Genomic DNA, 22,482 nt, shown 5'->3' on the forward strand with positions numbered 1-22,482 from the left:
AATAGCTAATTCGTCGTCGGAATCGGAAACGTGACCGAATGTAGGGTCTTCTTCTTCCTCGGTCTCGTACTCGGCGTCTTCTTTAGTTGGGTCTTCGATTGTCAAAGAGGCGTTGGATGCTCCTGATTTGCTGCTCTTCTTCTTGCTGAAAACGGACTTTAGGTTCTTTAGTGGCGAATTCCTTGAAGAAGCGGATTCTCCAACGGATTTTCCTTTGTTCTTCCTTAGGGCGGATTCCGGGTCGTCTAGAGGAGGGATCAAACGTGTATCAGATCCTCGGGTCATGAAACAACTGCAAATAAAACAAGAAAAACGCGTAAAAAGAACAAAAATAAAATAAAAGCTAAAACTGCACTCGGCGAGTTCAAGGTAAAAACAGAAAAATTTTCTACTTAATTTATTAAAACAGGGATTGATCAAAACCTATACTAACTACTAAATTACCTCAGAATTAACTTTGTGTAAGATAAATCTCACACAAAGGATCGATAAAAATAGAAATTAGTGCTAATTTAGAACCGTTCCCCGGCAACGGCGCCAAAAACTTGATGTGTGTGAAATGCACTGGTTTTAATCCTACTTTTGAGTTATAAATTAAGCACACAAAGGCAGTGAACCTGTCTTTTAGTGGTATAGTTGGGTAAGTAGAGTGTCGAACTCAGGGAACGGTAAACTAAAACTAAAGACTAATTTTATCTAAATTAAATAGTAAATATGGGTTTTCTCTAGTTTTACAAGACTAGAAACTTACTAATACTACTTAGGCTAAGAACTAGAAAAACAAAGATTTAACTGAATTTAATAATAAAAGGGACTTCTGTTTAGTTCAACTCAATTGATCATATGGTTGATATTATGGTAATAGTGCAATGGATTAATTCTTCTATTGGCTACCGATTTAAGTGATTAGCCTTGCGTTCGCTACGATAATCCTTAGAAAACAAACTAACTCAAACAGTGATCAGTTGTCTAATTTAATTTAATTCACTAGATTATTTATTCGGGTTAATTTAGACTTGTAATAGCTAACTAAATTGGTCCTTTAGTTAACCTCTTGCTGATGGTCATCAAACAAGCTCACACATGAATTTACCTAATTTTTCTTATTAATTCTAGTTTCACGTTCGTTAGTCCTAGACATATGATAAAGTGGTCACATAAACATATGGGGTTGATAATTAAAAGATGTTCATACTATTTAATTATCTTCCTATTAACAGAAAATTAGTTATCATTCACACACAAGGTTCTTTAACAAGCTAAAATTAACAAAATCACCAATATTTAATTAATCCTACCATTAATCAAACCATAATATCAATTTTGTATCCCCAAACAGAAGTTTAAGAGTTTTAGCTCATGATTGAGGTAATTAACAGCAATAAAACGAATTCTAATTGTCTAACCATAATTGAGAAACAATAGATTAAGTAGAATGATGAGATTGTGCCTCAAATCTTCTTCGGAATTGGATTCTAGGTTGTATCTTCGTTCTCTAGGGTTCTTCTGGCTCTTCAATCGCAGCTTGCTTCTCCCCAAAGGTTCCAGAAGTCCTTCCATCGGATTAAGACCCGCTATTTATAATTATCACAAAACAGGGGCTACTCGGCGAGTAGGTCGTGGACTCGCCGAGTACTAGTGTGAAATCCGTGTTCGGTAAGGAATCTTGACTTTTCTTTCAGGAACATTCTAATGAACTCGCCGAGTACATGCGTGGACTCGCCGAGTAGGTGTGTAGTTTTCCCTTTTTCTTCATTCTTTGGTCTCTAATTGCTTCTCCTTTTTCCTTTCTGCTTCCAAGCATGTCTTTTGGACTAAAAACACAATATAAGCATTATTAAGTACCTTTTGTCCATATTATGCATATAATTAGCCAAAAATGAATAAATATATGTTAAACATATGATTAATTATGCACATATCACTCGTCGATTCATCCCCCTGACTCGTCGAGTTCCCTTGCTGCTCATAGTCATGATAACACGAGCCAACTTGTTGAGTCCCTTCACAGACTCGTCGAGTTCTGTCTTGTACAGAATCGGGAGAAACCAACTCAACTCGTCGAGTTCCCCTATGGACTCGACGAGTTCCTAAGTCTGTTTGGGCCATCTACATAGATTAAGCCCCAACTCTTTAGATCTAAGCTTCATACTTCTCATATACACTGAAAATGTCCTTTTAAGAGTAAAGTTTCCAACTTTACCCGTTAATACCTTTACTTAATGGTTTTAGCTCAAACCCAAACTCCTTAGGACCTAGAGCTTGGTCCACAAGCCATCCATACTCCAGTTAAAGCTTACAAACAGAGATCTAGACCCTAAACACTATATGGACACGTAAAGCTTCCACCTTTCACTCCATGCATGGCCTTTTGGAGCTTAAAAGGCCAAAATGACATCCTATGGCTTGCATGGGGCTTCAATGGCCATAAAGTTTGCACATTTATGTCATGAAAGCCCTCCATGATTCCAGATCTGAAGGTATACTCACTTGGGACGTCCATATCCCAAAGGTCAAGCTCCTTGGACCAAAAACCCAATAAAGTGGAAATAAGGAGATCTAAGAAACTACTAAACAAGATAGAGACTTGAATACCAGCAAATGATGAGGATGAAAGGAAGCCTCTGGATCTACTATCTTCTCCTTGAATCCTCAAGCTTCTCCTCTTCTTCACAAGCTTCAAAACACACAAAGTTCACTCAAAAATGGCTCACAAGCTCACAAATGCATTAGGGTTTCTGAAACTAGGGTTTGGGACTTAGAGGCTGGAAATGAGGCCATCAAGTGGGGATTGGGATGCTTAAATAGGGTGCAAAACCCCGAAATTAGGGTTTCACTCTGGCAGCCCTACTCGTCGAGTTGATGCTCTCAACTCGTCGAGTAGGTGACTTAAAATCCCGCGTCAGATCTGGTTCCTACTCGGCGAGTTTGGGGCTCCCAACTCGTCGAGTTGATCTACAAAATCAAATAAATTAAGATTAAATGTGTACCAGGAACCAGGTGTTACAGGACACCTTATGGTGAAGAAAGTATCATCAGAAGATAATGTTGCACATCATTTCATAAAAGCTTTGAGAAGAGTCAAACGCTACCAACATGCTAGGAGCATTGGCCTAAGAGACGACATTATTTTTAGTAGTTAGGTGATATTTTGAAATGTATAACAAAATAAATGTAATTAAATTGGTGAATGAACAATAGAGAATTATTTATGAGTATCGTACTGCCTTATTCAATTATTTATTCTTGTGTTTCTTTTTGCATGTTTATATTTCCTGAATAATTTGAATTGTTCAAACCTTACAATCGTTCATACTTTTGGAAGTAAGTATTGAATTAATACTGTCATGAATTGGTTGTAGATTGTCGATTGAGGTTAATACATGGCAGGTAGAATTGCTACAATATTCACAAGTACTTTGAAAATAAGTATTTTAAGTATTGGATAAACTCACGCTTAGATATTACTTCATGGATCTAGTCACGAGTAATTCTAAGTCACGAGTAATTCTAAGACAATAATATATACTATTCTTCAAACAGAGATATGTAAATTGTAATAATTACAAATCGATTATGTATTGGTGTCACATAAATGCATCGGTAACTTGATGTTATAAAATATAGTATAATATATGATTTGATAAGTAAATTTTACAGTCATGTAGTTAAAGTTTATTCGTTCCTTTTTCCCTAACAGGAAAAACGATATCTGTGGGCCCCTTGATGATTTGATGTTGACTATATATAGTGTTGGGACCAGTCAGGACTAATTGATTTGTTCAGATGGAGTCTAATAAAGTATTTACAAATCGGGATATCGAGAAACAGAATCTGTAACATCCATAAAATTCAAGCAAATTTAAAAACTTTTTCAAACATCCAAAAACCATTAGTTATTACAAAATGTTTTCAAAATAGTTTCATATCAGAGAATCCCATAAATCAAATTCATAAAATGTAAGGAGGTGCACGATCAAGCCTTCGCCTTCCCACGATCATCCGAAGTACCTGAAACAAAATCAACAACTGTAAGCCCGAAGCTTAGTGAGTTCCCCCAAAATACCAACGCCATACAACCATAACAATATCATAACAAACAACATATATATAGAGTCTACAATATGATTGGACCGCCCTCACCGGGCCTTCAGTCTATCTGGCCCACTCTCAAAGTCTTCAGTATGACTGGACCACCCTCACCGGGCCTTCAGTCTATCTGGCCCATTCTCAGAACCTTAAGCATGTCTGATCCCTCCCTCCCGGGCCTTCAGTCTATCTGGCCCATTCTCAGAACCTTAAGCATGTCTGATCCCCCCTCCCGGGCCTTCAGCCTGTCTGGACCGTTCTCTGGGCCTTCGGCCTGACTAGTACGCCCTGATGGGTCTGCTGTCTATCCGGGACTCCCTGGTATGTTGTCCTAGAGCACAAAGCACGACCGCCTCAACCCACCCGCAATCACATAATCAACAAATAAATATCATACGCTAGCTAGCATGTACAGATAGTCATATAGATCTAACAGATCACTAATCATAGCACCATCCTATATACCAGGATACCGATCTAACAGATCACTAAACATAGCATCATCCTATAACCAGGATATCGATCTAACAGATCAATAAACATAGCATCATCCTATAACCAGGATACAATCCAAAAGGGCTGACATTGATGCCTCAAACCCTGTTGATATAGTGAGAAGAACTCACCTCACAATGTCGAACTGAACTGAAAAGATCAAGCTCTCGATTCACAGCTCCAACTCAAACACCTACAACCACCATAGTACCAATTCCATCAAGACCTAAATTACCAAAATACCCTAAAAGTTAAACTTGGTCAACCATGGTCAAAGTCAACAGTCAACAGTCAAGGTCAACAGTCCTTGTTGACTCAACTCGTCGAGTGCATCTAGCAACTTGTCGAGTTTCTTCAGTGTTCAGAAAACTGGGAAAAGATCGATACAACTCGCTGAGTCACCAGAGTAACTCGTCGAGCTCTTCATCATCCATAAAGCGGGAAAACCCTCACCAACTCATCGAGTTGGCTAAGCAACTCTTTGAGTTCCTTTAGCCATTACATATTCAGTCCTTCCAGTCGAATCCAAAGCCCCAAACTACAGATCTAGTCTCTTAGGACTGAGATACCACATAAAGTTGCTAACTTTACGTGCATGCAAGCTATCAAAGGGATTAAAACATTAAAACTAGGCTTAATAAGAGGTTTAGGGCATGAAGGATGGCCAAAGCTTGATAAAGCTTGAGTCTTTAGGCCTAAGGGGCCTAAAGGTGTCCAAATCTGAAGTTACAACTTCGAATCATGATCATCTTCCAAAAGTGGATCCAAAATGGGCCAAAAGACACTAAACTTCCATAGGAGAAGATCTAAGAAATGGAAAGCCAAGGTAAAGACTTTTTTACCTCCAAATCGTTGCTAACACAGTGTAAATGTCGGATCCACAGCCTCCTCCTTTGGCTATGCACTAGTCTCTTCAAGCTTCTTCAAGAAATGCACCAAATCACACTCTTTAAGCTCACAAACACTCAATAAAGCAACAAAGCACAGCTAGGGTTTCTCTCTGGACGATAAGGTGGTAAGGGAGGCTGGTGAGGGGACTTAAGGTCCTTTAAATAGGGTGCAAACCCTAAAGATTAGGGTTTTCATGCACAGCCTCAACTCGTCGAGTTGGGGTCCTCCAACTCATCGAGTAGGTTCCTTAAACAACACGGCCTGGTTAGTTTCTACACGACGAGTTGGGGCCTCCAACTCGTCGAGTAGGTCTTGTGTGATGAACATAAATCATTAAAATTTTATACCTAGGAGTCAAGATGTTACAGAATCTTGGACAATGAGATTGATTTTGATCCATGTCTCATGTCCAAATGATATCTTGTAGAATGAAGGAATAGTTGATCACTTATCTTAGGACCGACGGATGATATGAATCCGAGTTTGGCAGTGGCTTTGGAAAGAACATTTTGCTGTTTACTCCAAGGTCTATACTTGAAATTGTAGTTATAAGCTTAACTAAATGGGAGACTGTTCATTTAGGTGTCTAAGTCAATAACTAAATTGGTATATTCTTGAAATAAAAACAAAGTCCTTTTTGGGGTGCCCTCAGAACTAGCAATTGAAAAGACTTACATTTAGAGAGAGAGGATAATTTGTTTAATATATTATATGATTAATATATTAATTATAAATAGTAATTATAAATTTAGAATTAATTGGAATCATTTTCGGGATTAATTAAATTAATTAGAATTGCAGGGACTAAAGGTGACATTGTTCAAAAGTTGAGTAATGAAGGTTTTCTAGAAACTCCCTCATAGGGACAGTTTTGTAGAACTTCCTAAGGCTTCTAGGAAGCCTTGGAGGATAAGTAAAGGGCGTGGATAACTGCCTATTTTGAGATATTACTATTATATTCAATTGAGTGTTATCCAATGATTCCTAATCACCTATAAATAGGACCTTGGCGGTCATTATTTTCATCCATTCTTTCTAAGCTCATCATAGCCGAAAATTATCTTCCTTATCCTCTCTCTCCTCTTGTGTTCTTGTTGCTAAGGTTTTCGTACAAACCTTTAGAGGCATCATCTCTTTGGTGCTAGTCTTTCCGAGCTTCATAGCTACAAGGATTGGTTTGATTTGTTTGCTATAAAAAATCAAAAGGTATGTAACCTAAACTTTGTAATTTTTCAATTTACAGTCGGGTTAGGTTGGTTTACTTGCTCATTGTATGTTGCTAGCAAGGTGTATGACATATATCTTTTATAGGATGCATGTAGCATATTAATTGTTAATTGTTTTCCGCATTGTACATATTTGCTATCTATAAATCTCATCATAATATATATAGTCTAGTAGGTGTTCAACGGAAAGATGTGATGTAAGAGGAATATAATATGAAATTTCGAAAATCTTGGAAGTAAATCAAGTTAGGGTTGAAGTTTAAGAGATTACAATGTATATACGATACAAAACGACTTAGTATGGTGGGTTTGGATACCTAAGCGTATATACATTGTATGGTATATTCACTTCTCTCTCTCTCTCTCTCTCTCTATATATATATATATATATATATATATATATATATATATATATATATATATAGAGAGAGAGAGAGAGAGCTAGGTTCATATGTGTATGGAAATCTGTTGTGTAGATGTAGGGACCAATTAGAATTTAATAAAAATTAAATAATTAATAAATTGTTTAAAGATATAATAGTAATCTTAATTGTATTTAACTATAGTATATATTTGAAATATTTAATACCCACCTTTAAATTAGGATATCACTTTAAAGCCCCCACAAATCACCCCATCGGTTCTTATGTATCGACAACAGTATACCTAGAATCACATATATCCTCTATCGTCTCTTCCTTTTCCCGTCCACCATAGACGATCGACCCTACTATCACCACAGGGTTTGAGAGGTCGGAAGTTTGGCAAGTCCGGAAGGTTAATAAGACCCGATTAAGCAAGTGTGCCATTGATCGATAGTCGTGGTTGAATTTTGGCGATTTTGAAACCCAAACCACCCATATGATGTTCATTGGCTCCTTTGATTCAGATGATTCATTTCAACCTCAAAACACAACGAGAAGTTTACCAGAAACCCTCCTCACCACCTGTCCACCATTCCTCCTTCACTCTCGTTTATGTGATGGTACGGTTGCCAAGATAGGCTCGGGGAACGATGAAGCCGTGAAGAGAAAGCACAACCAATTTCTTTTTGCGAAGAAGGACAAGTTTATCAAATCAAATCCCCAAATCGACTCTTTGGCTGCCATTTCAGAATTTGGGGAGGTGTTATCAGGATTTATGGATAAGGTGAGTTTATGTGTATTTTTAATTCCCTAGTTTTTTATTTATAATTCCTAGTCTATGAAATCTAAACCACACCTTACCGGTAATGAACCTGATTGAGTATTGTATAGTTTTGATAAGCAAGGGTGTCGAACTCAAGGGGAACGATAGTGAATTAATATAAGAATATTTGATTATAGTTTATACTAAATAAAAGAAAGAAGTAAAAGGGGATTTTTATTATTAAATCTCAAACAAATAAGTAACTAAACTTCCTAGGTAAACTGACTGGAAATGAATTTCTTAATGTACTTTGGTTCAAATTGGATTACATCTCAAAATATTGGTTAACTACTAGGGGCGATGGTTATTTATTCCTTACTTACCAATTCCTAAATTGACTAGTTTTCAAGTGTAGACAACTATTCCTCTGATGTTTAAGACTTTTAATTGCAGTGATCAAGTGAACTAATTATCCTTAAAATCAATGTTCTATTCGTATTATGAGAGACTTGAATTATTAGCATCAAAGATCATGAAGCTACCACACATGAATGGTCATCATATGTACTCTTACACATTATAATTACAAACTTTACTGTTTAACCCTAGTTTTTGGTCAAACACTAGTCATACCAATTTTATTAATATAAAATTAATATGATTCAAGCAAACTCAGATAGATTGATTGTCTAATCTATGAATTACTCAACAATAATTAGTAAAGCAAGCTACTTCAATACATAAGGATATTTTATCAAGCAAAAACATAATAAATTAAATAAGAATAAATAACCAAATAGTAAATTAATCCAAAATCTCAATGATTCATCTAATCTTAAATGCAAAGCAAAAGGTTTTAACACTTAAATTCAGAAAGTAAATACAGTAGGAACACAATTGGAATACTAACCATGATCAAAAAAGCAAATCGAAAGATTCCCGTCATGAATCCTCTCTCAAATCCTTCAGATATTCTCTCCATATCAGCTCAATGGCCCTCCGACCACCTTCTAAACTCTCAAAATCTTAGCTCTAAGGTTTATAATCGCAGAAGACGAATAGGAATGTAAGATATATCTTTAGGGTTAATTACCGGATGTTTTTATATGTTTTAGCATCGCCACAGCATGGTAATGCCTTTTCCACGTTGTGGTATCTGGAATTTGTATCGTACTCAACCTCGTAAATCGACACGAACATTTTTTCGTGATTTTTGATCTACCACGGCGTGGTAATGCCTTTAACACGACATGGGAACCGAAATTCGACTTTGGCATGTACACGAAAGTCGTCCTATATATTTTGTCTAGTTTTCAGAACATCTTGAATTTCCTTTACCGGAGTTACGAGTCATTAGATATGACCAAAATACTTAAGAGAGGTCAATTTGTCCAGCAACATCATTGTCTTTTCGTTTTTCGTCTTTTTCAGCCCCGTTTCTCCTCCTTTTGAATCCTAGCTCCGATTTTAAGTGTAATTTAACATTTCAAAGCATATTAAGTATCATATATATTAAAATATAACACTTTCTTTCTAAATATATTAAGATAATGACCTTAAATATATAATTAAATAAGGTCATATCTAAATACCCCGCACTATTCTTTTGCTTGTCCCCAATAAAAACTAGATTCATTATGATTTCATTTTAATACCATCACATTAAGCTCACCAACATCACACATAATAACCCAATCTGAATTCACCAATTATGTTTCACCTTAATGGATATATTTGTGTCTAGATCCTAATTACTTCCTAAAGCCTAAATACTTACAATCCTCATAACCGTTCCCCACTTATTTTGAATAACATTCATTTTTGTATCCCTTTAATCTACGTCGTTTTATTATCCCATTTTGTTTCAAAATTTATTGTCAAGCTCCAAGTGACACGACTTAAAAGGAAAATAACATATATAAACATCCTAAAAATACAACTAAAAATCATTATATCATACTATTTTTTTGGAACACTTTTCTCTATTTCTCATTTTTTTTTCACAATTTTTTTTACTTTCTCAAAATTTCAACTTCCACAAATAAACAAGCAAACAATTCTAACTTCTTTTCTATTAATAATATAGTTCATGACTTTCTAAAAAATTCAGTGGAGTACTCGGAAACTTTTAGGCCACTAATAGAGTCCATGACTTTCGATGAAACCCATGTAACATCATTCTTCCCATCCAATCCAAACTTTTATAAATAGGTGGATAGATATAAATATCCCGCGGAGAATACTAACCGAGTTTCAAAGGCCACCGATTGACTCCACTCATGAACTGTTGCTTATATATATATATATATATATATATATATATATATATATATATATAACTAGACTGAAAGAAAATAAAATTGGAAACTTGACTCACTTTATTTTAACAGAAATGACTCAGGAGATAAATCATCGACCGAAAAACTTTTTATGTGGTCCAAATATATACACAATGCAAAACGTATTATGTCCTCAAACTAGACAAGTACGCATTTTTGTCTCATGTTATCATTAGAACTGGGAAGCCACAAATATATTATAACATATTGGTTCAACTAAATCTTATAACTCTCATAAAATTATCTCACATTGTACTAGCAAACTTAGTTTTCAACGCAATAATATCAAAATAAAAAATTTTAAAATTTACTAGATTTTCTATATTATACCATTTTTCAAGTCTTTATTTTTCATTATTTTTCAATCTAGCATATATAATTTTTTTTATTAAAATCTAGCATGCTTGTTGCCGTTTTCCAATCCTCACTCCACAATTAAATTATATAATGCCCTCATCGAATTTAACAACAATTTAAGCATATAAAATAAAATAGGGAGAAAAAGAACAAACTCGACTTGGGTATGTAGTCGCGAGAACAAAATTGACTATAGTGGGTTGCTTCGAAATATGTGTTGGAATGATGATGCTTCGGATTATGCTGGAAACTGAAAACTGGAACTCCTTTACTTTTCTGCTCATGTCGGAACTTGGTGCGCAAAACGATTAGTAAAAACATCAAATAGCAGTACAAAATGTACAATTCCCTGAAGACTTTCTCAGGAATTTTCATCGCGTAAAAACATGACGCCACGTCGTGGTTGTGCACGTGCCACGGTGTAGAAACTAAATAGTAGAAATTTTTTTGCGACTAAAAATGAACTTGAGTTGTGTCGGCCTAACACTCCTCTCGTCTCTCATATATGATCTTCCTTTGATTAATGGACTTTAATAAAGTCCTGATCCCTCTCTTGTGTGGGTAAGTGACCCTACACTTATGTGATGCAACGCTTCTCATGATGAAATCGCACCCGGTCCTAATTTCTGAACTTAATGAAAGCATCCGAAGGGAAAACTATTTATGCAAAGATCTAAAACAACAAGAGCATCAACATGAAAAACACAATTAAACAAACTAAAAATAAACTTAAAAATAAAACCACACTAAAATAACTAAAAATAAGCTAATCAAAATAACTAAAATGGATATCATGATCACTCGTCTTCGTCGGAATCATGTTATAATTGTAGATTAAATCTCTTGTATGCAAGAAGTGGTTTGTGAAAACAAAAAATTTCGGGACATGCCACACTATTTCCTTTGTTTTCGTTCCACCATTAACTAATAAGTATAACAAGAGTGACCCAACTAGTCAAAAGTAGCAAGAGTTTGGTCTTCCACTTAACCACCGCGATACGTCTTGCTATACTACGCCTCGTGGATTGAGTTGGACAGATCGCCAAAGTAGTAGACTAAACAAGTCAAGAGGTCCCTAATAGCTTGCAATCTCAAAACCCATGAAAAAAACAAGCAATGTGTATGAACATGAATTCCTGCACATAACAACAAAAACCTTCCTGACATGTGACACGTTATCAAAGAAAATTAAAATAAAACTAAAAATGCAAACACAAATAACTAATAATAAACTAAACTAAATTAACTGAAAATCGTTTCCCGACAACGGCCAAAAAACTTGATGTGTATTTCGAATGCACTAGTTTTTTATTTATAATTTATAGTCTATCGCATCTAAACCACACCTTACAGGTAGTGAACCTCATTGAGTATAGTATAGTTTTGATAAGCAAGAGTATCGAACTCAAGGGGAATGGTAGTTAATTAATATAAGTATTTCCAAGATAATCAAAAAATAATATTGAGTCCAAATCTTTACTTATTTATGATAATAAGTATTTGAAAACATTCTCTTTAGACCAATTCTCTACATATGTGATACCTAGAAAGGTATACTCTCATCTCTTCGTCTATTATACCCCATGACATATTGTGTTTCTACACACTCCTGGGACACTTGATGATAATATGTAAGATAAGACTGTTCCATTTACCTATAAGAATAGGTAAATGACTCAAGTTCCCTCACGATATTTGATTTCGTTTTCCCATTTTCCAACCAAAACATCTATTTTATCATTTACATAACAATCGAATTGCCTTTCACACTTTTTCCTTAAGGATTGGCTCTCCCCTACTCGGGTTCAAACCTTTACCTTTTGATGCCAACAATTGATCAAAGCCTAAGTTGGCTCTGCTTCTTGTGATTTGTATCTCTCTTTCTTCTTGGAATAAACTCATGATTTTCATATTAATGACTTTAATTTATCCAACGTAGTATCACTGCTAGTGCCCACAATGAGTGATCTTCTCGCATAGCAAGACCATAGTCTGATCAAGATCACAACAAGCACAGAATCATCCCCTAATGCATACGTACACAAAAGGGTATAAGAGGTTATTAATAATGGATTGGAATTTAGTAGCAATGGTTATTGCTAAACTCAGTATCATTCCTCCCTCTTCTCTGGGATGATTAACCTTAGCACGCTTCAATTGATCATATTGTAACAATCTTCTTGACCATCTTCGAAGCATTTGGGTAAAACACACAAAAGACACTTGCATGCACCTCCTATACTAGCTATAATGATTACAACTCCCCTAGCTTCCTGAACGAAAATTAAGAGGTTTGAACCTATCTTCTGATGGTGGTGCTTGATCCTGAACTTTTCCTTTCATCCACATATGGACCTCCAGTCCTAACTCTTGAGTCACAACCTTGATTTTCATCAGAGACTACTGCTCCTTTCTAAATTGGGTCGTAAACTTACCCCACGATAAGGTCCTTACATTGGCTACAGTAATAGTGTAACGTCCTGATTTTCAACATAAAATTTTCATTTTTATTTATTCAAATATAGCAGAGTATAATTATATTATTCGGAAAACATGATGTGAATGCGCGTGTGAATAGTCAAGCCTTTCCCTTCTCACGAATCAATGAAGTACATGAAAAACATTTATAATCAAATGGGTAAGCGCAAAGCTTAGTGATTTCCCAAAAATACCATTTATCATAATACGTATATAAGCATACAAACAACGGCTTACAACCTTTTGCCGATCCATCAATTTGCTCACGGCCTTTCGTTGATCCACCAATAATATGTGTATCTAGACTTACGGCCTACGTAGCATTTCGTTGTCAACACTCAGGTTTATAGGATCCTGACCTGTCAACGTTCCACCGTCAACCCTAACTTAACCATAATGAGTAACAACATTTCCGCACATATAGACTACAATTTTGGCTCTACAAGCACACAAAGACGATACTTTCAACTCTATTGGCTTCAAGTACACTAATATTTAAGCATATGAAGACTATATGACTAGCTCTTATATCCAAACATACATGGACATATATTGTATTACATATTATAGTGAGGTAAATCACCTTGACGGTTACTCAGACGACTAGTAGCTATCCCTCTGGCGATACACATAACACGTCTAACAGGTGTTAACCTATAATATTATTATTTATCAATTTCTATGGGAATCTGGTAAAATATAGATCTTTCACTAATTCCAAAATATACTTTCATGGCTATAAAATAAGGATCAGCCAGACAGGATAGTTGGTGTAACGCCCACAAAATCGGGCTAAGCATTTAAGATATGATATACGTTTCGTATTAAGAAAAATAGGAAAAATTAACCGAATCGTCCATAAATCGTAAAAATAAGTGTGTCAAAACATATATATTATTATATATTTAGAAATTACACGTCGTCCCAATCCTGAAAATATAAATTTCGTAGAAATTCGACTCCGTATGAATTAGATATGATTTTTATAAGATATAAAAGTTAGTTGCGCACAAGGAATGTGTAACATCCCGATGTTGAGGTAATTTCGATTTTAACCCTATGTATGAAGAAATATTCTATTTTTACCCTTGGGTTTGAGAAAGTTTGCAAGAATGACCCATAGTGGCATTTTGGTGATTTTGGCCAAAGGCCTAGTATGTTGGGCCTACTAGGGCGGACCTTAGTATGCTAAGCGTACACCGCGAACGCAGGGCGTACGTGGAGAAACCTCAAACCCTAATTTTTAGGGTTTGGTCCATATATAAGCATCATTATCACCTCAATTCTCATTCCCTCATCAACCTCCGTCTGAGAAAACGTCCATATAGCTAACCCTAAGTGAGAAGAGTGCATATTGAGCTTATGTTTGTGTTTTTTGGTATTCTTGAAGAAGAAGAAGGTTATGGGAAGACCTTGGAGCTTGGAAGCAACCTAGATCTGGGATTCTCTCCTTGCTAGCAATCTCCAGGAGGTAAAAGCTCCTTGCTTGATCATCTTATCTTGTACATCTAGCCATTTCTTCATTTAGGGCATTTTTGGTCCCAGAGATGGTGATTCATGAGCATGGCATGCTCTTAACCAAATAATTCATCCTTTCAGCCCTAATGAGGGGTCTTGACTCATAAAAATGTGGTATTGATGCTTAGTTTTTCCCCATGCATGCTATAGAAGGTCTTAAGGTGTTAAGAAGTTGGGATTTTGTGTATTAAGCGCTTAATGGGCATGCAAAGTCATAACATTGGAAACTTTATGACTCTTGGTGGTATTTTGGCCTTGGATCTGAAATTTGAAAGTGAGAGCTTAATGCATTAAGCTCTTATTGAGGAAAGAAGACTTTGAGTGTACGTCGTACGTACCCTAGCGTACGTCGCACGTACGTGGTCAACCTCCCGACTCCGGTCAAGGAACTGAGTATGCCTAATGTAGGAGCTGAGTACACCCCGTGTACTCGGCTGAGTGGACCAAGTTGACTCCTTGACCCGTCGACTTTGACTTTGACCAGGGTTGACCAAGTTTGAATTCAAGGTATTTTGGGTATTTTGAGCTATAGTTAAACCTTGGTCTCTATATGGTTGAATAGGTGACCTGTAGAGCCGATATTCGGAACAATGTATTGTTCAGCTATTCGTCAGATTGTGAGGTGAGTTTTCCTCACTATGCTTGTGGTTCGAAGGCACCAACGTCGGCCCCTTTAGCTATGTATCCTGGTATATAGGATGTTGTTATACGGTAGTGATCTGTAGATATGTATGCTAGTCTGTTAACTGGTTATATAATTATCTGTTGTTGGATATATGTTATTTTGTTATGTATATGTCGACATGGTATGGTGGGGTTGAGACTGTACTACTTTGTGCTATCAGTCAACAGACCGGGGCATTACAACCGAAAAGTTGTAGGCCAAGGCATTCCAACCAGGAGGTTGTGGGCCGGGGATAATCCAACCAAGAGGTTGTGGACCCGTTATGTATAGGGCAAGCCAAACGAAAGGTTGTGGGCCGGGGCATTCCAACTAAAAGGTTGTGGGCCGAGGGTAATCCAACCAGGAGGTTGTGATTATATATTTGTGTGGTGGTACTTTTGGAGAAATCACTAAGCTTTGGCTTACAGTTTTAGTTTATGGTTTCAGGTACTTCCGAGGATCGTGTGAAGGCGAATTCGTTATCGTACGCAACTTCCTGTTTTTTATGTCTTCGGGTCCTGGGAAAACTCTGATTTGAAATAATATTTTTGAAACAATGACTTTTTTTTGTAAACAATATTGATTCATGATTGGTTTTGAAATTTTAAATTTATGGCGATTTTTTAGTGTTACAAATATATTCTTATATACGGTTTGTCGTGCAAAATTAAAGTTTTAAAACTCCATAAAAATATGTACAAAACGTACCATAAGCACTAATAAAAGATGCAAGAAAGATGGTAGAAAGATTTGATTGCATTTTGTTAAAACTATGTAGTTTTTTTTATGGTTTTAACATAATATTAGATACATAACAGTTATATATATATATATATATATATATATATATATATATATATATATATATATATATATATATATATATATATATATATATATATAACCAAAATATTAATATTCACATGTATAATGTAACCAAAACACGTTTTTTTTCAAACACTAAAACAAGATGAAAAGATAGTTAGAGTATAATTTTCTGTTGGAAGGAAAAAGGAGGTGGACGAAGACAATAACAATTTAACTACCGCAATACTTTGACCCGTATTGTCTAACACCATCATCATTAAAAAGCTCACACATACACACTTTTATATATATATATATATATATATATATATATATATATATATATATATATATATATATATATATATATATATATATATATATATATAGAGAGAGAGAGAGAGAGAAAGTTAGGTTCATGTGAGACAGCCTAATTTTGTGAGACCGTGAGACGTAATCCTAACCACTCATTTAGTAGATAAAAAAACATTTTTAAAATGCAAAATAATTGAAAATTTTCGAAAAAAAAAATTTCAAATATTATTTTCGGAATTTATATTTTCCAAAAAAAAATTAAAAAAATACCAAAAAGATAAAAAAAAAATACATTTTTTACATATTCTAGTAGAATATTAGAATATTCTACATATCTGACAAATCTAGTATAATATTCTAACATTCTAAAAATCACATTATAATATTTACAGTGTAATATTCTATTAGAATATTTCACGTAATTTTCAAAAAAAAAACGGTAATTTTTTTTAATTTATTTTATTTTATTTTAATTTATTTTTATATTTTTTAGGTAATTAAAGTTCCGAAAATAATAATTAAATTTTTTTTTTTGGATTTTTTCTTTTATTTTACATTTTAAAATTATTTTTATATTTGATCTCACATATCTGGACCATAGGATGAAATATAATCAAATGTCATGATTTGAGGGTCTATGATAGTACAATAGGGTAACATGTACCATATAATCACACAAAATTCAGCATAAGGGCATTTTAGTCAATTGAGATGAATTTAAAAAAGGAAAAGTCGAGATTTATGAGATAATTAATGATTTTGATTTAAAAATCTAATTTTTTTTTTCAAATTAATTCAATTTCAAACGTAATTTGTAAACATAAACCGATTTTATCCTATCATAATGTTATTTTGTTAGAATGATATTCTGTAATTCTGTCAGAATGGTATACAACTATGAACATAATATTATAAACACATATTATCAAGACCAATAATTTTTAATGAATATAAATTTTATATAAGATGAAGTTTAATAGTTTAGAATAAGTAATTACATTCATTATTAAAGAATACAACTATGAACATAAATTACATTTATTCTTGAAATCTCTTGCAAAAAAATATCGACATTCTTGAAAGAATCCTCATTCACTTTCTTGTTTCGTTTCTAGATGTCTTGTGTATGTTTGACCTCTAAGCCACTTCAAAATATGCTAGCATTCTATGAGATTGACATTTTGTGAGATTGACATTCTGTCAGAATTGTATTGCATGAGAATGATTTTATACATCTGAAACATCTGAAAAACATAAGAAACAAAAATCATGTTAAAACTTCAGCCAATTGCAATACAACCCTTGCAAAATCATTCTTATGTGATTCTACCATAATCATTCTTATGTGATTATACCAGAAATACAATTCTGGTAGAATTAGGGATGAGCAGTTTGTCCCAAATCTCGATCCCGTACCGGAACCGGTACCGAACCGTACCGAATTTGAAAATATGGGACGGTACTCGGTACTCCAAATATATGAAATTCGGGATTCGGTACCACCGGTACCGGTACTAGTACCGAAAACCGGTACCATTCCCGGTACCGGTACCGATGATGGTAATTCGGTTCGGTACTCAGGATTGACTTTCGATAAAATTCGGTTTTCGGGAATTCGGGAACGGTACGGGTCGGTACCGGTTCCGTCCCACGCTCATCCCTAGGCAGAATCATTCTTATGTGATTCTCCAAGATTATTATACTCTCTACACATTATTCAAATAGAAGAATACATTAGATACATAATATTCTTAAAGAATGAAATAACTATTCTTAAAGAATGAACAGAAAAACTTAAAAAGATAATCAAGGAACAACAATCTTCCAGGTCTCGTGAAGGTCATTATCCCCTGAAAATCTAATAAAAATTAATTTCTAAGAGGGGGAGAGGAGCAACATTCACACATTTATACACAGGTATGGAAAAAAAAGGCACAAAGAGACGCCAAAATAGAGTTTACTTACTTTAAAAGATATATGATTTGTTTCTCATCCTTGTAGACAAAACATGCATAGACATGTTGAAAGTGACTCATTAAGCAAGAAAGAACCAATTTTGGAATAAGTAACTGAAGTTCACTGAGACATATTAACAAACAGTTGGTGTGCAAATCGGAATATTTTCAATTCCATCAACAGGGATGCCATTATTTATGATATTCTTCTATATCTTCGAACCTAAAATCAAGAAGTGGGAATTTAGAGAAAAATCGAACCATATAAAAATCTCAGCTGATTGAAATCGAGAACTGACAATTTATAGGGCTATCCTTGTCGCTCTACTTTCTTCCAAATACCCACAATAAACATGATACCTGAATAAAGAAGATAACATGATACCTGAGATGTCGTTTACGGTTCGTGGAGGGAAAACGAAGCATAAGAGTTGTTGCAAAAAAGGAGCGGACCGATCAGGAGGCAGCTAAAGAATTCCATATAGCTACACAGGCGGCGACGATTGGTCAAATTAAGTACCTAAGCAGTCGGGAAGTAGATGGAGGTTAACAGAGCGATGGTGGCTCCCAAACCTCCACCAATCGATGGCGGTGATAGGGGTGGAAGCCCTAATTGAGAAAGTGAAGATGCATACACACGGTTGTAGCAGGGTCATGGTCGACATATGCATCAAAACTCAATTGATGCGGCCGAAGGTCGATGGAAGGGGGAGGAGACGATTTTGTGGTTGTCAATGGAAGAGGCAATAGGGAGGAGGCAGAAATAAAATACGTATGGTATGAGAGGCTAGGGTTTAATAGTTGGTCAAAGAGATTTTTATGGTAATTTCCATGAATTAAGGGATTTTATTTTAATTATCATGCTAAAGTTACATAATTACCCTTATTACAATTTTTAATTATTTAATTATTCCTAAATTTCTATTGGTGCATTCATGCACACAATAGTTGCTAGAAACATTTGAACCTAGCTCATATATATATATATATATATATATATATATATATATATATATATATATATATATATATATAGTAGCCGTTTACCCGCGCTAAGCGACGGGTTCGATGATATGGATTTATGTTGGTGCGATGGATTGTTGCTATTTGTTTGTGGCATCGAACCTCGACACAAATTTGTTGTTTTCTCGCTAGATTTTATAAATATTTAAGAATTTTTCATTTTGATTGACTTTAACAAAAGAAAATATAATAAGTAACATTGTACCCACGTATAAATTTTTATTTTGGATACTAAATATAATAGATATGTTATTAAAAATATATAAATAAAAGAATGTAACAAAAAAAAATTAAAAATATTATTATACTATTATATCTTTTTAAAAAATAAAGTATTTATTAAAATAGTAATAAGTTTAGTTTTCCATTCAAATTTCTTTAAGTTCAAAAACGGGCTATCGTTAAATAATAATTTTAATTATTAATTTTAGAAAATAATAATAATTCACAAAGAATATATATCATTAAAAATGTTCATTATCATTTTTTATGTACTAATAATATTTTCTATTTATTATATGTTCAACATTTTAATAATAATATTTCTATAATATATACAATGTTTTAATAATAATCATGCATTTAAAATCACATTCCATGTTTTCTATAATAAAGAATAGAATTCAAGTTTTCAATTATTAATCATCAAGTTTGAAGTTAAAGAATTTAAATTTAAGCTTAAAATATAGTACAAAGCCACTGCAACATGCATTGTTATATTTAATGCCATTAAACAATAACCACAACTAAATCTCCTTACAATACATTAATCGTGACTAACCTATGAGAAAAATGCAAATCAAATTGTTACTTATAATATTTTGGAAAACTTGGTTACCACTAAATGTGGTTGAAGGTTGGTTCTACACAGAACTCATGTTAAACACTAAAAACACTTTGCAGCCTTCCTGGACCTTCAATTATTCTACCAATATACTGCATCTAGAGTTCCAGAATTAGGCTCAACTTGCATCCTTTTCAAGGCAACCAACATTCCTTAAGAACACAACTTGTACCACACCATGTTGACTCCACCATGTGATTATAGCCAGGGAACCCCTGGAAACACAACTTTCTAAATAAACATATCCAATAGTAAAGAAAAATGAAATGTTGAATTGAGGAAACCAAAAAAGACCATTTTGCCTTATACCTCTATCATTACACCATGTCTTCAATTTTTTAATTTTTATCTTTTAAAAAGTACGTATGTCCAACTTTAAAGTGGTTTCCATTTAAGGTACCAATATATAGAGAAGATTGAAGAACATAAACTTGATGTTATTTTTTACTCAAATGTTGCAATCTTTTCTTGTAAATAAGAAACCCCGCAACCTCATTCTTGACCCTGGCCCATTTTCATGGGTCATGCCTGTCTGTTTTCATCATTTTCTTCAATTTGTATTTGAAGGTCCTGCCTGTCTGTTTTCATCATTTTCTTCAATTTGTATTTGACTTTTACTAAAACCAGATTTAGAAAAGGACAAAAGCTCTTTTTGACATGTATCTTTACTTTCTTTCTATTTTTTATTTTGATTTTTTAATTCTTTGTAGAGCTTTCGCAACTTCTTTTCAAATCACGTGAGTCGGGACTGATGTGGTTTCAGACAAATTCCAAGTTCAAGGTCTCATCACATAGGAATTTGAAAAGTAAAACCCTCTGGAAAATAAAAATAAAAAAGATACAAACTTTATACTAAATGATCATCAAATGTAAGATATAGCAATGTGCTTTGTCTATTTGATTAATATAGCATCCTACCCTTGTTTCTTTCTGTTGCAAAATAAATTCATTTTTTTTCTTATTAAGGCATTACATTTGGAAAAATATATCCAATTGTAGCAGTGAAAATTGCTTTATGTATCCATGATATTGGTATAATCAGTTAGGTAGAGAATTCTATTTACAATATTGCAGTAAGAAGAAATAAAAGTAAGATGTTATAATAAAAAACATAAAACATGGCATTAGGGGTAAAAACGTCAAAAAAAAACAATAGCATGGTAGTATGAAGAAACTAACATCTGGGTTTGAGGAGTCTTCTAACCTATTGAACTATAAACCACTTTATTATCTGTTTTGATAACATGCAGAATTATATTATGTTAAGCAAATTTTGTTAATTCCATATAGAGTGCTTGGTGTGGTCTGTCAGGGTATTAATAATGTCTTGAGAGCAGATTATTTTTTAATAAATTTATAAAAATATGTATATTACAAAATTTGACAATAAATTTTCAAACCTCAGACCATGTGGTCGGGATTTAAACTCACCCTTATTTGGAGAGAGAGAGAGAGAGAGAGAGAGAGCAAACCATGAATTTGGATATTTTGATGGCGTTGAGGGAGATGGTAGTCAGTGTAGAGAATTTGTGTAGCAAAGTAGATAAATCTAAAACCTTTCCTCATAAACTCATATGTACTTCTTCTTCAATGTTCTTCCTCTGTTACTACAACAACAAATCAAATTTTAAAAAAACTAACTGGAGATAAAATTAAACCGGTAAGATTGGGTTAGGGAGTATGGTAATCGAAATTTATATGTAAAAATGGTTCCGATTTTGATGATTGGTGCGGGTTCAGCTCACATGTGTAAAAAGATGAAAAGAATCATGGTTAATGATAGAGACCGATTTGAGATGGTCAATCTCCAAGATAAGGCCAATTTGAGATGACTAATCTCCCAAAGAAATAAGAAACACAAACATAGATACTTTACTAATAATTCTTTTCATCTAAAATGAAAATACATGACTTCTTAAATAGTAAATAGAAAACACCACTACTACTAGAATTTAGGAATAATGCAAAACATGGTAAATGAATACGTGGGTAACTAACATGGAAATACTAAGTCAAATTATAAGAAAATATGCATGCACTAAAAGTGGGGAAATTCAACGGTTCACATAGTGGGGAATTTCCATGCAAATACTAACAAATAGAAAATGGATCGTAATTAGTGTTGCAAAGGCTTGTCCATTTAGCGCATAATATATTTGGTGGATCCGGCCATGGTGGAGGCCTTATGGATGACTTGGGACTCGTATCAACTCCTCCACCCTTAAAATTGACCTCGTCCTCGAGGTCACATAAGCTAGTATGACGAGCAACAAGAATGGAAAACTGTTGGGCGAACAATTGAAAACGGAGCATGAGAGGTCGGACTTGCCCGAATGTTAATTTTGATGGCGGT

This window comes from Lactuca virosa, chromosome 1, assembly GCF_052849685.1.
Source record: "Lactuca virosa cultivar CGN04683 chromosome 1, Lactuca_virosa_CGN04683_v6, whole genome shotgun sequence".
Taxonomy (NCBI): domain Eukaryota; kingdom Viridiplantae; phylum Streptophyta; class Magnoliopsida; order Asterales; family Asteraceae; genus Lactuca; species Lactuca virosa.